We start from the raw sequence: 16,950 nt of genomic DNA, 5'->3' as shown, positions 1-16,950 counted from the left end.
GTGATTCTCATCATTTGGCAGGTTGGAGAACCACAACCGCTACCAGCAGAGGCCCCAGACTGCCCAGGCTCCAGTTCTTGAGGGCCCGCGAGAAACTGGAGTCAGATTTCCCCTCTCCAGGCCCTGCTCTTCTATCTCAGGGTCTCTGTGTGTTTGCTGTGATCCAGTGGCTGAGACACAAGCCAGGCAGCTCTGGGGACCCTGGGCAGGAGAGTGGAATGGTGGAGGCTGGGAGAGAGAGACTCTGGGACATGCCTGTCTCAGTCTGGACCTCAAAGCCATCCCTGTGGCTTGTGAAGCTTAGGTCCTGCCAGTGCTGCTATGGAGAGAAGAGCAATTTGGGGGGACTATTCAGAGACAGTTCATTTGTTCTACCCAGATCCTAAACTCCACATCAGAGTCCTACAGGAAGCAGACTAGGGACAAACCAGCCTCCATGGGGGCTTATAGTATGCCAGGCTCTCTGTGTGAGCTCACTGATGCCTTGAAATCTGCTGTTCATTGTGGAGTCCATTTTACAGATAAAGAAAGTGAGCCTTAAAATGGTTTTGTTGGGGCCGGGCGCAATGGCTCATGCCTGTAATCCCAGCACTTTGGGAGGCCCAGGTTGGCGGATCACGAAGTCAGGAGATTGAGACCATCCTGGCTAACACGGTGAAACCCTATCTCTACTAAAAATACAAAAAATTAGCTGGGCGTGGTGGCGGGAACCTGTAGTCCCAGCCACTCGGGAGGCTGAGGCAGGAGAATGGCCTGAACCTGGGAGGCGGAGCTTGCAGTGAGCGGAGATCCTGCCACTGCACTCCAGCCTGGGTGGCAGAGTGAGACTCCGTCTCAAAAAAAAAAAAAAAGAGGTTTTGTCAGGCCAGGCATGGTGGCTCATGCCTGTAATTCCAGCACTTTTGGAGGCCGAGGCAGAAGATTGCTTGAGCCCAGGAGTCCAAGACCAGCTTGGGCAACATAGGGAGACCTTGTCACTACAAAAGCCATAAAAAAAATTAGCTGGGCATGGTGGTGCATCCCTGTGGTCCCAGCTACTCAGGAGGCTGAGGCAGGAAGATCGCTTGGGCCGGGGAGGTCACGGCTGCAATGAGGCATGATTATGCCGCTGCACTCCAGCTGCACTCCAATCTGGGCAACAGAGTAAGACTTTGTCTCAAGAAAAAAAAAAAAAAGTTTTGTTACTTTCCCTATTCCTGAAGTTAGAAAGTAGCCAAGCCAAGTTCCATCACCAAATGCCTATCTTTCCAGTATACCCCAAACTATCCCCAGTATCTTGAACTCCAGCTCAGCAGACATCTTGAAATGGTCTCATATTAGCCTCACAGCACTCTCCTTACCCCCTGCCCCTGACTGGGTGTCTCTGCCCTCAGCTTTGTGGGTGAGATCTTTAAAATAAGTGGCTGTAGGCTGAAGGTGCCTCCTGCAATTAACCAGTTCACCCAGGCCCTGGACCACCAAACAGCCACTCGGTGCTTAAGCTGGCGCACAAGTACAGACCAGAGACAAAGCAAGAGAAGAAGCAGAGGCTTTTGTCCCAGGCCAAGAAGAAAGCTGCCAGCAAAGGGGACATCCCTACTAAGAGACAGCCTGTCCTTTGAACAGGATTTAACACCATCACCACCTTTGTAGAGAACAAGAAAGCTCAGCTGGTGGTGACCGCACACAACGTGGATCCCATTGAACTGGTCTCCCTGCCTGCCCTGTGTCACAAAAGGGGGATCCCCTACTGCATTATCAAGGTGAAGGTAAGACTGGGAAGTGTAGTCAGTCCACAGAAAGACCTGCATCACTGCCACCTTCACACAGGTTAACTCAGAAGACAAAGGAGCTTTGGCTAAGCTGGTGGAAGCTATCAGGACTAATTACAATGACAGATAGGATGAGATCTGCCATCACTAGGGAGGCAATGTCCTGGGTCCCAAGTCTGTGGCTCACATCGCCAAGCTCAAAAAGGCAAAGGTTAAAGAATTTGCCACCAAACTGGGTTAAATGTACACTGTTGAGTTTTCTGCACATAAAAATAATTAATATAAATTTTCCTTCAAAAAAATAAAATAAGTGGTTATATGGAAAGAAGTTTGCATTTTCAATTAATGCAACCATTCATTATTCATTATTGTCCTTCTGTGGCCCTTCATAAATTCCCATGCAATTTCAGCAATAGGAAACATGTATTGCTAACAATGTTAGTTTAGCTTTCTCTTTACAAAAACAATTTTTAGGGATGGGGTCTTGCTCTGTTGTCCAGGTTGGGCTTGAACTACTGGGCTCAAGCAATCTTCCCACCTCAGCCTCATAAATAGCTGGGACTACAGGTGCTCCACCATGCGTGGCCTCTTCCTGTAAATTAAAAAGAATAGCTTCCCCTTCCCCCCAACGCCAGGCAAATTTGATGCTTACTTATCACCATATTTGTTCTCTCTGGTGGCTATTTTCACATCTTTCCATGATCCAGATTTCCTAACCACCTAGTGTAAACTCTTCAAAAGCCTTTCAAAAATATTTGAGGCTTAAACAATGTAAATAAATAAATGATGGTTTGAAATATCCCTAAATGTTTTCCAGATTCAGTGCACTCTTAATCAAAGGGCTAAGAGTGTATTTGTGTATTCATTACAGAATGAATAGAATGAATATTCACAGCTGAATAGAAACTTCACATACAAGTGTAGAGATCTAAGAATAGCCAAGAAAGTCTTTTTTTTTTTTTTTTTTTTTTTTTTTTGATGACGGGGTATCACTCTGTCACCCAGACTGGAATGCAATGGTGCAATCATGGTTTACTGTGTCCTCGACTTCCTGGGCTCAAGCTATCCTCCCACCTAAGTCTCCTGAGTAACTGGCACCACAGATGCACACCATCACGCCCAGCTAATATATATGTGTGTGTGTGTGTGTGTGTGTGGTGTGTGTTTACAGGTGGGATCTCCCTATGTTGCCAGATTGGTCTTGAACTCCTGGGCTCAAGCAATTCTCCCACCTCAGCCCCGCAAAGCATTGTGATTTCTGATGTGAGCCACCGTGCCTAGAGTCCACTCACACAGGCTGGAGTGCAGTGTCATGATCTTGGCTCACTGCATCCTCAACCTCCTAGGCACAGGTGAGTCTCCCACCTCAGCCTCCCGAGTAGCTGGGACCACAGGTGCGTACCACTATGCTTGGCTAATTTTTTGCATTTTTAGTAGAGATGGGGTTTCAACATGTTTCCCAGACTGGTCTCAAACTATGGGACTCAAGCAATCCATCTGCCTCAGTCTCCCAAAATGCTGGGATTATAGGCGTGTGCCACTGCACCCAGCCCCAAGACATTCTTAAGTAAAGAAATAAGGAAAATGAGGTGGGGGTTCTTTCCTATCAGTTAACAAGGCTTGTAAAGCTATGGTAGTTAACACTGTGATACTGAAACAAGGGCAGAAAAATGGACCAATGAGACAGAATAGAGTGCCTAGAATCAGAAGCACACATATACAATCCATGAAAGGGTTAGTTTTGTCTGGGGAGAGGTGAGATTCAGTTTTTTTATTAAAAGAAAAATTTTTTGAGACAGGATCTTGCTCTGTCACCCAGGCTGGAGTGCAATGGCACGACCACAGCTCACTACCGTCTTTACCTCCCAGACTCAATCGATCCTCCTGCCTCAGCCTCCCAAGGAGCTGGGACTACAGGCGCATCATCACACCCAGCTAGTTTTGTTGTTGTTGTTGTTTTTGCTTATTGTTATTGTTGTTGTTTGCAGAGACAGGGTTTTGCCACGTTGCCCAGGCTGGTCTTGAACTCCTGGCCTCAAAGGATCCTCCCACCTTAGCCTCCCAAAGTTCCGGAATTACAGGCATGAACCACCACACTTGGCCCAGAGGTATTTTTGAAGTTCAGTGGGGAAAGGGTGAACTTTTCTGTAAGTGGTTCTCCATAAGATTAAAAAGAGAGAGTGAGAGAGAGAGAGAGAACATCATTCACAAAATCAAATCAAGGTTAATTAAAGACCCACCTGTGAAAAGCAAAACTATGTAACACTTAAAAGACAACATAGACAAATATTTTATGACCTTACGGTAAGAAAAGATTACTGAAACATGACTCCAAAAAGCACAAGCCTTAAAGGAACAGCTGGACTACATTAAAATTTAAAATCTACACTTAAGCCCAGGAGTTAAATCCATACTCCCCAAAACACCACACAAAGAGTGAAAAGACAAGTCAGGCCACAAAGTAGAAGATATTTGCAATACATATAGCCCACAAAGCATTAGCACCAGAATATATTGTGAAAACCTGACACTCCTCCTGGCCACTGCACTCCAGCCTCTCTGACTTCCTTACTGTTATTCCAACAAGCCTGGCAATTCCTGCCTCAGAGTCTTTGCACTGGCTGTTCCCTTTGCTTGGAATATCCTTCCCCCAGAATGTCTGCCTGGTGAATTCCTCATCTGCTTCCAGTCTTTACCTAAATGTCCCCTTATCATGAGGCCCGTTTCTAGTACCGTATTTTAAATTGCACTCCTATGCACATGCTCCTGGTAGCCCTAGTTTGCTCTGATGTGTTTTTTTTTAAATCAGACTTTATCATATCTAACATATTGTTTTGTTCAATGATGTATATCCCAAGAACCAGAAAGAGAGCCTGGCACTTGTAGGAGCTTAGAAGAAATTGATGCTGAATAAATGAATGAAGACAAATTACCAAAAGGGGAAAAATGGGCAGGAGAAATGAACAGGGATTTCAAGGAAAAGGAAGTACAAATAGCCCCAAAATATATTTAAAAATATACTTTATTTATTACTCAGAAAAACAAAAAGTCATGATGAGACAATATACTTCATATACCAGAATGGCAAAAATCAGAATTGGGAGAGAGTAAGCATCGATGGGAACTCTTCTTCTGGTAGGGGTGTAACTGAGGGCAAAGACTTTAGAAGCCAGTTTGGCACAACTTAGTAAAGTTGAATACAAGCCTACCCAAGATCCAGCAATTCCTCTTCTAGGAATATACACCAGGGATAGTCTTGCATATGTGCACCTAAAGACATAAGTAATGAAGTTCAAACAGCCTTGAGTGTAAGAGTATGGCCTTGAAACCACCAAATTGCCTATCAAGAGTTGGACAAAGTTATAATTAAGTTGTAGGAAATTCACAGAGTGGAATATTTTACAGCAGTGAAAATGAAAGTGTCACAGCCACACTCAACAACATGAATCAGTCTCAAAGATGAATCAATGCTCTAAGGTGAGCAAAAGAAGCAAGTCACTGAAGAATATAAACAATGTGATTTATTTTACATAATAGTCAAAATAGGTGAAACAAAACGATGTTTTAGTTAGGGATGTGCACCTGGATTTCAAAACTATAAAGAAAAACAAGGGAATGGTTAACTCAAAATTCGGATAGTTGCCTCTCGGGGAGAGAAAGAAAATCGCAATGGAACGGAGATTTCAATGGGAGCTGTGGGCCACGTTATTGTCTGTGTCTTGGTCGGGTGATGGGTACTCATTTTCATTTGATTATTCTTTAAGCTACACATATACATGCTCTTTATTTTTATTTTACTATGTAACTTTTAATTGAGGTAAAATTTACAGTAAAGTGCATAAGTCTTAAGTGTTCAGCTCCACCTAGTTTTACAAACTATAGTACTCTTTTGTGTATGTATGTAGCATACTGTTTTTCACGATTTTTTTTGAGACGGAGTTTCGCTCTTGTTGCCCAGGCTGGAGCGCAATGGCATTATCTCAGCTCACCACAACCTCTACCTCCTGGGTTCAAACAATTCTCCTGCCTCAGCCTCCCTAGTGGCTGGGATTACAGGTATGCACCACCACGCCTGGCAATTTTTTGTATTTTTAGTAGAGATGGGGTTTCTCCATGTTGGTCAGGCTGGTCTCAAACTCCCGGTCTCAGGTGATTCGCCCACCTCAGCCTCCCAAAGTGTTGGGATTACAGGCGTGAGCCACCGTGCCTGGCCGTATTTCACAATTTTAACATGCACTTCCAAAATTAATCATGGACTTTCACTACTTCACTTAGAATCAGAAGGCTCCACTTAAGATAAATATATATACACATATACATATATATATGTACACACACACACACACACACATATATATATATAAATATTTTAAACAAGTTCTTGCTGTCACCCAGGCTGGAATGCAATGGTGTGAACATAGCTCACTGCAGCTTCAAACTCTTGGGCACAAGCAATCTTCCTATGTCAGCCTCCTGAGTAGCTACTACCTTATAGGCGCTCACCACCACACCCAGCTAATTTTTAAACTTTTTGTAGAGATGGAGATCTCGCTTCCTTGCCCAGGCTGGTCTAGAACTCCTGAGCCCAAGTGATCCGCCCACTTCGGCCTCCCAAAGTGCTGGGATGACAGGAATAAGCTGCAATGTAACATTGTCAGAAACAATTATGACCCTTGTGCCTAATCAACTCATAATTCATTTTTCTCCCTTTCAAAAGTTAGTACAGAAATGCATTTATAACCAAATTTATGAGATTAAATAAGCACACTTTCATCATTTACTCAAATTTTCATCCTTGTTTTCAGTAGATTCAGATGACCTGGCCTTCCCCACCCCAAGCCCACCCAACCTGTTGTCTTCTGAAAACAATCACTTCCAGCTTGTAAAATAATGAAATTTCACTAGGTAAAGGATTCTCAAACATTTTGGTCTCAGGAAACTTTTATATAGTTCAACAATTATTGAGGGCCTAGAGTGGCGGCTAATGCCTATAATCCCAGCATTTTGGGAGGCCGAGGTGGGAGGATCACTTGAGGCCAGGAGTTCAAGACCCACCTGACCAACATGGCAAAATTCAGTCTCTGATACAAATACAAAAATTAGCCGGCATGATGGCACACACCTGTGATCTCAGCTACTCAGGAGGCTGAGGCAGGAGGATTGCTTGAACCCCGGAGCTGGAGGTTTCAGTGAGCCAAGATTGCACTATTGCACTCCAGCTGGGTGGCAGAGGGAGACTGCCTCAAAAAAATAAATAAATGAAAACAGGCCAGGTGCGGTGGCTCACGCCTGTAATCCCAGCACTTTGGGAGGCTGAGGTAGGCAGATCACCTGACGTCAAGAATTTGAGACCAGCCTCGCCAACGTGGTGAAACTTTGTCTCTACTGAAAATACAAAAATTAGCCGGGGATGGTGGTGAGCACCTGTAATCCCAGATACTCAGAAGGCTGAGGTAGGAGAATCGCTTGAACCGAGGAGGCAGAAGTTGCAGTGAGCCGAGATTGCACCATTCCACTCCAGCCTGGTTGACAGAGCAAGACTCTGTCTCAAAACTAAAAAATAAAATAAAAATAAAAAATTATTGATGGCCCCAAAGAGCGTTTGTTTAGGTGGGTTATATCTCTTGAGTCTGATCATATCAGAAATTAAAAAGTGAGAATTTTTAAAACATGAATACTAATTAATGTTTTATTAATGTGTGTTATTGACCAGGTGCGGTGGCTCATGCCTGTAATCCCAACACTCTGGGAGGCCGAGGCGGGCAGATCACAAGGTCAGGAGATCGAGACTACAGTGAAACCCCGTCTCTACTAAAAACACACAAAAAAAGCCCAGCACGGTGGTGGGCGCCTGTAGTCCCAGCTACTCCGGAGGCTGAGGTAGGAGAATGACATGAATCCGGGAGGCGGAGCTTGCAGTGAGCTGAGATTGTGCCACTGCACTCCAGCCTGGGCGACAGAGCGAGACTCCATCTCAAAAACATAAAATAAAATAAATATGCATTATTAATACACATTAATCAATTTGTAACTATTTACTAATTCATTTCAAAATTATAATACACTCGTTACATGAGATCTGAAATGAAGAATGAATGAGGAACAAAGATAGATGTACGTAAGTAAGCAAATGTAAGCAAATCCTGACTATAAAGTGTAGGGTTTAAAAAAGGGGAAGCTGGCCAGGCAGAGTGGCTCATGCCTGTAATCCCAATACTTTGGGAGGCTGAGGCAGGAGGATCCCTTGAGCTCAAGTAGTTTGACAACAGCCTGGACAGCATGGCAAAACCCTGTCTCTACAAAAATTAGCAGGGTGTGGTGGCGTACACCTGCATTCCCAGCTACTCGGGAGGCTAAGGTGAGAGGATCACCTGAGCCTGGGAGGTTGAAGTTGCAGTGAGCAGTTCACTCCAGACTGGGTGACAGAGTGAGATCCTGTCTCAAATAAATAAATAAATAAAAATAAGGCAGGGGTTGCAGGGAAGCTAGAATTAAAATACCAGACAACAATAACTTCTAAGTCAGGAGGAATTAAATGGAGTTAAAATGTGTTAGTTTCCAGAAAGAGGGTGGAGGTTTTGAATCATTGTAGATTTTTCCAGCAAGGTTGTATTTCTTGACCTGGCTGGCCATTATATGGGTGTTACTTTATTACTAAGTAAAACCGGGAATATGCTTTTAGTAAGAAAAATTGTGACTGTGTGTTTTATGCCTCATGCTGTATGTATATCTAACAGTCAAAAATATGCTTTGAAAATTTTCACAAAGTGTCAAAGGAAACGTCAGAGGATATACAGCGACAAATTGCAAACTTCCAGAGATACCTTACGCATAAACAAGCAAACAACTATTTCTCTTCTTACCCTTTCTACATAAGTGGTAGATTTTCATCTTCCTATTTTTGCATCTTGCCTTTTTTTTACTTAATTTTATTTCTGCAGATTGTTCCATATTAGTTTATAAAGGGTGCCTCATTCTTTTTATTATACCTACATACTATTTCACTGCATGGATGAACTGTACTTTGTTTAACTAGTTCCTGTTAAAACTATTTCCATTTTTGTCTTACAAATGATGTTGCAATGAGTAACTTTATTAATATGTCATTTTGTATAATTATAAGTACATTTATATAACAGATTATGTTTTTTTATTAAGATTTTTAATGATACCAGGCGTGGTGGCTCATGCCTGTAATCCCAGCACTTTGGGAGGCTGAGGTGAGCAGATCATGAGGTCTGGAGTTTGAGACCATCCTGGCCAACATGGTGAAACCCTGTCTCTACTAAAAATACAAAAAAATGAGCCAGGTGCCCCGGCTACTGGGGAGGCTGAGGCAGCTGAATCACTTGTACATGGGAGGCTGAGGTTTCAGTGAGCCCAGATCATGCCACTGCACTCCAGCCTGCAGACAGAAGGAGACTCCGTCTAAAAAAATAAAAAATAAAAAATAAAGATTTAATGATGATATTCTGCTACAGTCCTCAAGAATTTTTTTTTTATTCTGGCTACTGCTATATTAACACAAAATACTTCTTCGTCATGTGTTTTTAAAGGGTCTTTCATAACTGGAAAGAAATAATCTCTTCGTGGACTATTTCTTAATTATAGAGTATTATGCTACATTTTGAGGGGTTTTTAATGCTGTTACACATTTTATCATTTATCTGTAGTTATATGAAATGGGGCTGAGTATAATGACTCACGTCTGTAAATCCAGCACTTTGGGAGGTCAAGGCGGGATTGCTTGAGCCCAGAAGTTCGAGTCCAGTTTGGGCAACATAGTGAGACCTCGTCTCTGCCAATAATAATAAAAAAATTAGCTGGGCATGGTGGCACACACCTGTGGTCCCAGCTACTCAGGAGGCTGAGGCAGAAGGATCACCTGAGCCCAGGAGTCAGAGGTTGCAGTGAGCTATGATCACACCACTGCACTCTAGCCTGCGTGATAGAGTGAGACTCTGTATCAACCAAAATAAAAAGAAGACAGAGAGAGAGAGAGAGAGAGAGAGAGAGAAGGAAGGAAGGAAGAAAGGAAGGACGGAAGGAAGGAAGGAAGGAAGGAAGGAAGGGGAGAGGGAGGGAGGGAAGGGGAAGGGGAAGGGGAAGAAGGAAAGAGAGGGAGGGAGGAGGAAGGGAAGGAAGGAAGGAAGGATGGAAGGAAGGAAAAAGGAAAGGAAAGGAAAAGACAGGGAAGGAAAGGAAAGGAAAAAAATAAAGGAGAAAAGAAATGGTATTGGCTTAAATTTCTAGGGTAGCAGCTGACAGAACCTGACTGGCTAAACAAGCAAAAAGGAGGAATTTGTTGAACGGATCCTACTCAATCCAAGGAGGGGGATCCAAATAGCAAGGTTAGGAGACGCAGAGTCAGCACAGCCCAGAGGCCTCCCTGGGGGAGGTGTTCACAGCCCTCCTCTCTAGAGAACTCCATTAACATCACGTGGCCTCACTGAAGCTCCAGTCACTGTCAGGTAACGGGGAGAGAGCAGCTGACAGGCTTAGCTTAGGTCCAGTTTCCCTCCCTGGGTCAATCAGCTGGGCCACAGGGGAGCTCAGGGTCCACGCTGTACATTGGGTCTCTTCCCAGAGAAGGGGACATCAGGATCCAGCCAGCCCTGCCAACCTGTATGACACCAGTGGGGCGTGGAATCCTTAAGTGCAGCACCCTGGGGAGCCCAAGGAGAGGCTGGCAGGGACATGATTCCTTCCTCTTCTTGAAAAACAACAATGCCAAAATCCAAAACACTGACAATAACAAATGCTGGCGAGGATGTGGAGTAGGAAGAAGTCTCATCCATGACTGATGGTAATGAAAAATGATATAGTCACTTGGAAAGAGAGTTTGACAGTTTCTTACAAATACAAACTAAATGTGTTCTTACCATACAATTCAGCCATCATCATCCTTGCTACTTACCCAAAGGAGTTGAAAACTTACGTCCACACAAAAAACTGCACATAGATTATTATAGCAGCTTTATTCATTAATTGCCAAAAACTTGGAAATAACCACAGTATCCTTCAAGGAGTGAGTGGATAAATAAGCTCTAGTATATCCAGACCACAGAATATTATTCAGCACCAAAAGAAATGAGCCATCAAGCCGTAAAAAGACATGGAGGAATCTAAATGCATTTTACTAAGTGAAAAAAGTCAATCTGAAAAGCCTACGTACTATATGATTCCAACTCTATGGCATTCTGGAAAAGGCAAAACTATAGCGACTGTAAAAAGATCCATGGTTGCCAGAGGTTGGGGGGAGGAAGAAATGAATAGGCAGAACAATCTCGGCTCACTGCGACCTCCGCCTCCCGGGTTCAAGCGATTCTCCTGCCTCAGCCTCCCAAGTATCTGGGACTACAGGAGCCCCCCACCACACCTGGCTAAAAGCTACAATTACTTTTGTATTTTTAGTAGAGATGGGGTTTCACCATGTTGGGCAGGCTGGTCTTGAATTCCTGACCTCAGGTGATCCACACACCTCGGCTTCCCAAAGTACTGGGATTACAGGTGTGAGCCACCACACCCGGCCAAAAACATATTTTTATTGTGGTAAAACGTATGTTACATAAAATATACCATTTTAGCCATTTTTAAGTGTACAATCCAGTGGCGCCAAGCACACCTACAAGTTATGTAAATGTCACCACTCTTCATCTCCAGAACTTTTCATCTCTCTTTAATAAATAACTGCTCTCTTTAAAAAACTCCCATTACCCTCTCCAGCCCCTAGCAGCCACCTTTCTACTTTCTGTCTCTGTGGATTTCCCTAGTCTAGATACCTCATATAAGTGGATTCCTATATTATTTGTCCTTTTGTGACTAGCCTGTTTCACTTAGCATGATGTTTTTAACGTTCATCCATGTTGTTGCATGTGGCAGAATTTTCTTCCTTTTCATGGCTGAAAAATATTCTATTGCTTGGGTAGACCACATCTTGTTTATCTCTTCCCCTGTTGATGGTCAGTTGGGTTCCTTCCACCTTTTGCCTGTTGTGAGTAATGCTGCTATGAACATTGGTGCACAAGGATCTGTTCACGTCCCTGCTTTTGATTCCTTTGTGTCTATATCTAGGAGTGCAATTGCTGGACCATATGGTAATTCTGTTTAACTTTCTAAGGAGGTTGTTCTCATTTTACAGATAAGGAAACTGAGGCTCAGAAAGGTGATGGAACTGGTCCTGCTTTACAGTAAGGGTACTGGGACTCCAGCCAGGCCTGTCTCACTCTGAAACACATGCTGTTTCCAGCATGCTCTATGGCCTCAGGGTTGAGAGGTGGGGCTCCGATCTGGACATACAGATGGGGTGGGCATTGGTGGATCCAGTCTAATGAAGCTCCAAACTGCACCTCACATCTGCTCACTTTTTTCTGTTTCCACTGCCACTGCCCTGGTCCAAGACACTTTGAGGTTTCACCAGGATTCCAGCCACAGGCTCCACTCTCCCTGCTCCCCTCTGGCCCCTACAGCCAGTGGACGCTTACAAAGACACAAGTCAGATGTAATCACATCACTCCCCTGATTAAAGCCCATGGGTGCTTTCTCCTTAAACTTAGGTCCAAATTCCAAGGTGTGCTCCTCCAGCATCTGCTTCACCCTAGACCCTTCCCTTCCTGCATGAAGCGCACAGATCTGCAGTCCCTCCCTTGAGTCAGTGAAGCCTCTTCTGCCTCAGGACCTTTGTCTATGCTGTTTTTCTTGCTGGGAGGCCCTTCCACAGCCTCATTGCCCCCAGCCCCTTCTCAGCCTCCGGTCATCAGTTAAGGATCATCTCCTCAGTGGGGCTTCCCTGGCAATCCTACTCAAAGTAGCCCCTGCCTTCCCATCTGACTCCCTATAACTCCTGCCTTGGCAGTCCATGATTCCAGAAGAGCCTCTTCCCAAGCATGAGGGAGCATCGACCCTCAGACCCAGCTTACACAAAGGAGGGGGCTGGGGCTGGGTGAGGCCACCTGCACCACCGGCCACCCTTGGGCTGAGAGCCCAGCTCTTCCCTGTCCACTCCAGTCCACTCAGCTGTCTCAGAGAAGATTTCTGAGGCTAGACCTGACCAGGTCCTGTGCGGCTTAAACGGGTCGGGGCTTCCTGTTGCCCTCAAGGGCAAACCAAGCACTGGAGGCTGCTCGGGCCTCCATTCCCAGCCTCAGATCCCTGGGCCCCTCACCTTTGCCTTAGCCTTGGGCCCAGCAACTACAGGGGGTCTGCACTGTGCAAATCCCTACTACACCGAGGCTAGGGGAAGCATTAAAGACCTGCCCACCTAGCCAGTCTGCCCCAACTCAAGTTCCCTGTCTGCCTAGGTCCATTGCTCTGCCCTCCCAACAAGGCCACCGTGAATCTTGTTAATGTTTTTGTGAGTCTGCCAATAAGGATCTGGTAAGATGGTGCAGATCCAGGGCAAATCAAGGGCAAGTGAGAACACCAGTCCTGCAGCAGATGCAGGAGGTCATGGAATCGAGGACCATGGCATCGGGGATCTCACGGACCCCAACTCAGTCATGGGCAACGGGGAACTGGCCGGGGATGGGAGTGGTCAACCATCGATAAAGCAAAAAATGACAGAGAAAACAATGAGACAGAGACAGCCGCACCCGAGAATGACTTGACACTCCTGAGGAAGAGGCAGCCCTAGGGGAAACCTTGGTATCTGCACTCTGAAATCAACGCAAAGTGAAGCATGTAGCTGACTTGACCAGAAAAGACTATACCTTTCCCCAAATCAACATTTTGTTCCATCTTGAGTTGTTCCAAGGATTAAAACATAACAACTTTTGTTGACTGTAAGACGAATTTATTTTTATGAATTTTCATTTCATTTTCTTTAAGACAAAGTCCCAAACTAATATTTTTTTCTTCCCTTAACATTTGCTTTTACACTGGACTCTAATTTATTTTATTTTTTAAATTATTTTTTATTTTTATTTATTATTATTATTATTATCATCATTTTTGAGATGGAGTTTCACTCTGTCGCCCAGGCTGGAGTGCAGTGGCATAATCTCGGCTCACTGCAACCTCCGCCTCCTGGGTTCAAGTGATTCTCCTGCCTGAGCTTCCCGAGTATCTGGGACTACAGGCACACGCCACCATGCCTGTCTAATTTTTGTATTTTTAGTAGAGACAGGGTCCCACTATGTTGGCCAGACTGATCTCAAACTCCCGACCTCAGGTGGTCTGCCTGCCTTGGCCTCCCAAAGTGCTGGGATTACAGGCATGAGCCACCGCACCCAGCCCCAAGTCTATTTTAAATGGCTCTTTTTCTGGCATGAGTTTTCCTTAGAACTAATGATTGCCTCTTCTCATTGTCTCATATGCAACCACATTCTTGTATTTGCAGTTTTCCCTTTCTACCTAGTGAGCTCCTCTTCATCCATCAAGGTCCATGTCATGGACCCACCCTTTCTGAAAAGCAGCCTTCACTGTTAGAGAATTGACTCTGTAACATGGCAATTATTACTGAGTCTGATTGCTCCCTGTGCCCACAATGCTTACTACGGAGCATGCAACCCAGTAGGTGGTCACATGCGACGAATGAACGAGTCAATGGTGAATGAGTGAAACCTGCACGTAGTAAGCAACACAGCTGCAGATGGATAGTCTCCCATACTTCTTTTCTTTAGCAGTTGTGGCATTTGTAAATCCTGTTCTGATTCTGCCTCTGCTGCTAAATTGCGGGCTCCATCCATCATATGAAGGCAGTGCCTGCACGCTCGCCCTGCATAAAGCCTGCCTCCCAGCAGGCAGAGAATGAGTAGGTACTGCCTGAATGAAGGAATTGATTTATTTATTTTTCATTCAAGATAAAGAAATACACTTCTGGGAACAAATTTTTCTTTTTTATGTTTTTGAGATGAGGTCTTGCGCTGTCACTGAGGCTGGAGCGCAGTGGCACTATCTTGGGTCACTGCAGCCTTAACCTCCCCCAAGCTCAAGTGATCCGCCCGTCTCAGCCACCCAAATAGCTGGGACTACACGCATGCACCACCATTCCTGGCTAATTTTGTTTTTTTGTTTTTTTGTGGAGACCAGGTCTCAGTACATTGGTCTGGAGCTCCTGGGCTGGTTTCAAACTCCCAGGCTCAAGGGATCCTTCCACCTGGGTCTCCCAAAGTGCTGGGGTTGCAGGCGTGAGCTACTGCTCCTGACCCAGAATTTTTAAAAATATGCCTGTTTGCAGTTGACCTGTCACCTTTTCGAACTCCCTTCCTCTGTTCCTCCCTGGCAGTTCTGAAATTTGTTCAATATGAATCGATGAAACATTTTGAAAGCACTGGGGACCTGACCGCAAACAAGGTCGCTGCCATCATGAATCTTAGGTTCTGGTGGGGGGCCAGACAATCAACAAATTAACAAATATACAAAATGAGACCATTAGAAATATTAGATAAATCAGTACTGAGAAGAGAATTCAGCTAGTGGATGTGATAGAGGGGACCACATGAGGGCCGCTTAGACTGAATGATCTGGCAAAGCCACACTCTGGAGGTGACGTTTGAGTTAATTCCTGAATGTTCAGATGGAGCAGCTGAAGGAAGATCTGAGAAGAGAGTTCAAGACGGAGGGAGCAGCTCGTGCAAAGGCCCTGAGGTGAGAATGGCCTTAGCATGTTCAAGAAACAAGAAGTGTCATTGGAGTGAGCACTTGGGTGGTTGGCGGGTGGGTGGAGAATGTGACATGAGTCAGAGAGGTCAGCCCTGTAGGCCTGGGCAGATTGAGTCATTGGTCATAGGTCTCCACTCCCCCGTGTGGTGCTTACATCCAAGCACAGAATTCCCTGCCCCTTGACTTTGGGCTCGCCCATGGGACTTGCTTTGATGCATGGGATGTAGCAAGCATGACCCAGGCAGAGACATAACATTTGCTTTCATGGTGGGACTTGCTTTCTCGGGCTTCTGCCATTACCACAGGAGGAGCTGTCCTGCCAGCCCCACCAGTCCAAGGAGGATGAAGACACCAGGAGCAGGTCTGGACCCAGCCCAGCCAACACCAGCCAAAAAAAAAAAAAATCCAACCAACCCAAAGATGTGCAAAAGAGAAAAACTGATGGTTGCCAACCACTGGGTGAGGGGAGGAGTTGTTTCCCAGCATTATTGTGGATATCGTCAGCTGACATAAAGTCATGGGAGGAGGCTGAGATTCTCTTTCAAGGGGAATGAGAGGCCAACCACACAAATGCTGCTGCAGATGGCCCTTGCCCCTGTGTCTCCACAGCAGATGTGGTGGTCAGGAAAACAGGTCATACTGCATTTGTTCTTCTGGGGGGCGGGGGCACATGATATGATTCACTTTCCCACCGCAGCTGGTTACCAGCTTGCCTGAGTCTGATGAGACAGAACGCACACAACACATGCACACACATGCGTACGCATGTTATATGGAGCTGGGATTACACACATAGACATGTGCATGCACATTATATGGAGCTGGGATTACAAAGTGCTGGAATTACACTTACAGGCAGCAGGCAGCAAGGGGCAACAGAGCCTCGGATTTATCGTGAGCCAGTCCTGCAAGGCTCAGGAAAGCTGCGCAGGGTGACAGGGTGGATGGAGTCGCATCTACACGGGCTCCACTTGCATCACAGCTGAGGGGCCCTGAAAAGCAGCACCCCCGGGTTTTATACCCTGGAGCAACATGACACAGGGGGCTAAAACGGTGAAGGGCATCCTGTTTCTAGAGGGTAACAGGAACAGAACCCGGGCTGTTCCCACCAGTCCCTCCCCCATCTCAGGCTGTTGCATTCCCAGCACATTATACAGTGATTCTTGAGAACTACATGTGAGAAAGGAGGGAGAACTGGGTTGGTCCAAGGCCATTCAGGAGAACTGTCCTACACCTGCCCCTGAAGGTTAGCACAGCCATGTGACTTATGAGTAGGCAGATGGAAGCTGGAAGAGCCAGAACACGCCTTCATCTCTCGCTTTTCCTCTGCCAGCGCAACCGGCAAGTCTCTCTCCTTTCCATCCACTTCCCTCCACTTCCCAAACTCCCACATTGGTCATGGCCACAGTTATCTCTTGCCTGGATGACTACAGCTGCCTCCTACCCAGCCTCCTCCTGTCCACTCTTGCTCCCTCTGTCAGATAGAATAACAACCTCCCAGTGACGTCTACCTCCAACCCTAGTACTTGAGAACACCTTCTGCCAAGAGCCTCAGAAAGAATTCAAGTCTTGATTTTAGGACTTCTGAGGTACAGGA

General features: G+C 45.5%; 1 pseudogene; it reads left to right on the top strand.

Moving 5' to 3' along the window:
* The first annotated feature begins 1,356 nt into the window (after positions 1 to 1,356).
* LOC117066093 lies at positions 1,357 to 1,992 on the top strand (annotated as a pseudogene).
* Positions 1,993 to 16,950: the final 14,958 nt, after the last annotated feature.

Source organism: Trachypithecus francoisi, unplaced genomic scaffold (assembly GCF_009764315.1).
Source record: "Trachypithecus francoisi isolate TF-2019V2 unplaced genomic scaffold, Tfra_2.0 Lachesis_group2, whole genome shotgun sequence".
Taxonomy (NCBI): Eukaryota; Metazoa; Chordata; class Mammalia; order Primates; family Cercopithecidae; genus Trachypithecus; species Trachypithecus francoisi.
The sequence above is the reverse complement of the archived record's forward strand: the minus strand, read 5'-3'. Positions and strand labels throughout refer to the sequence as shown.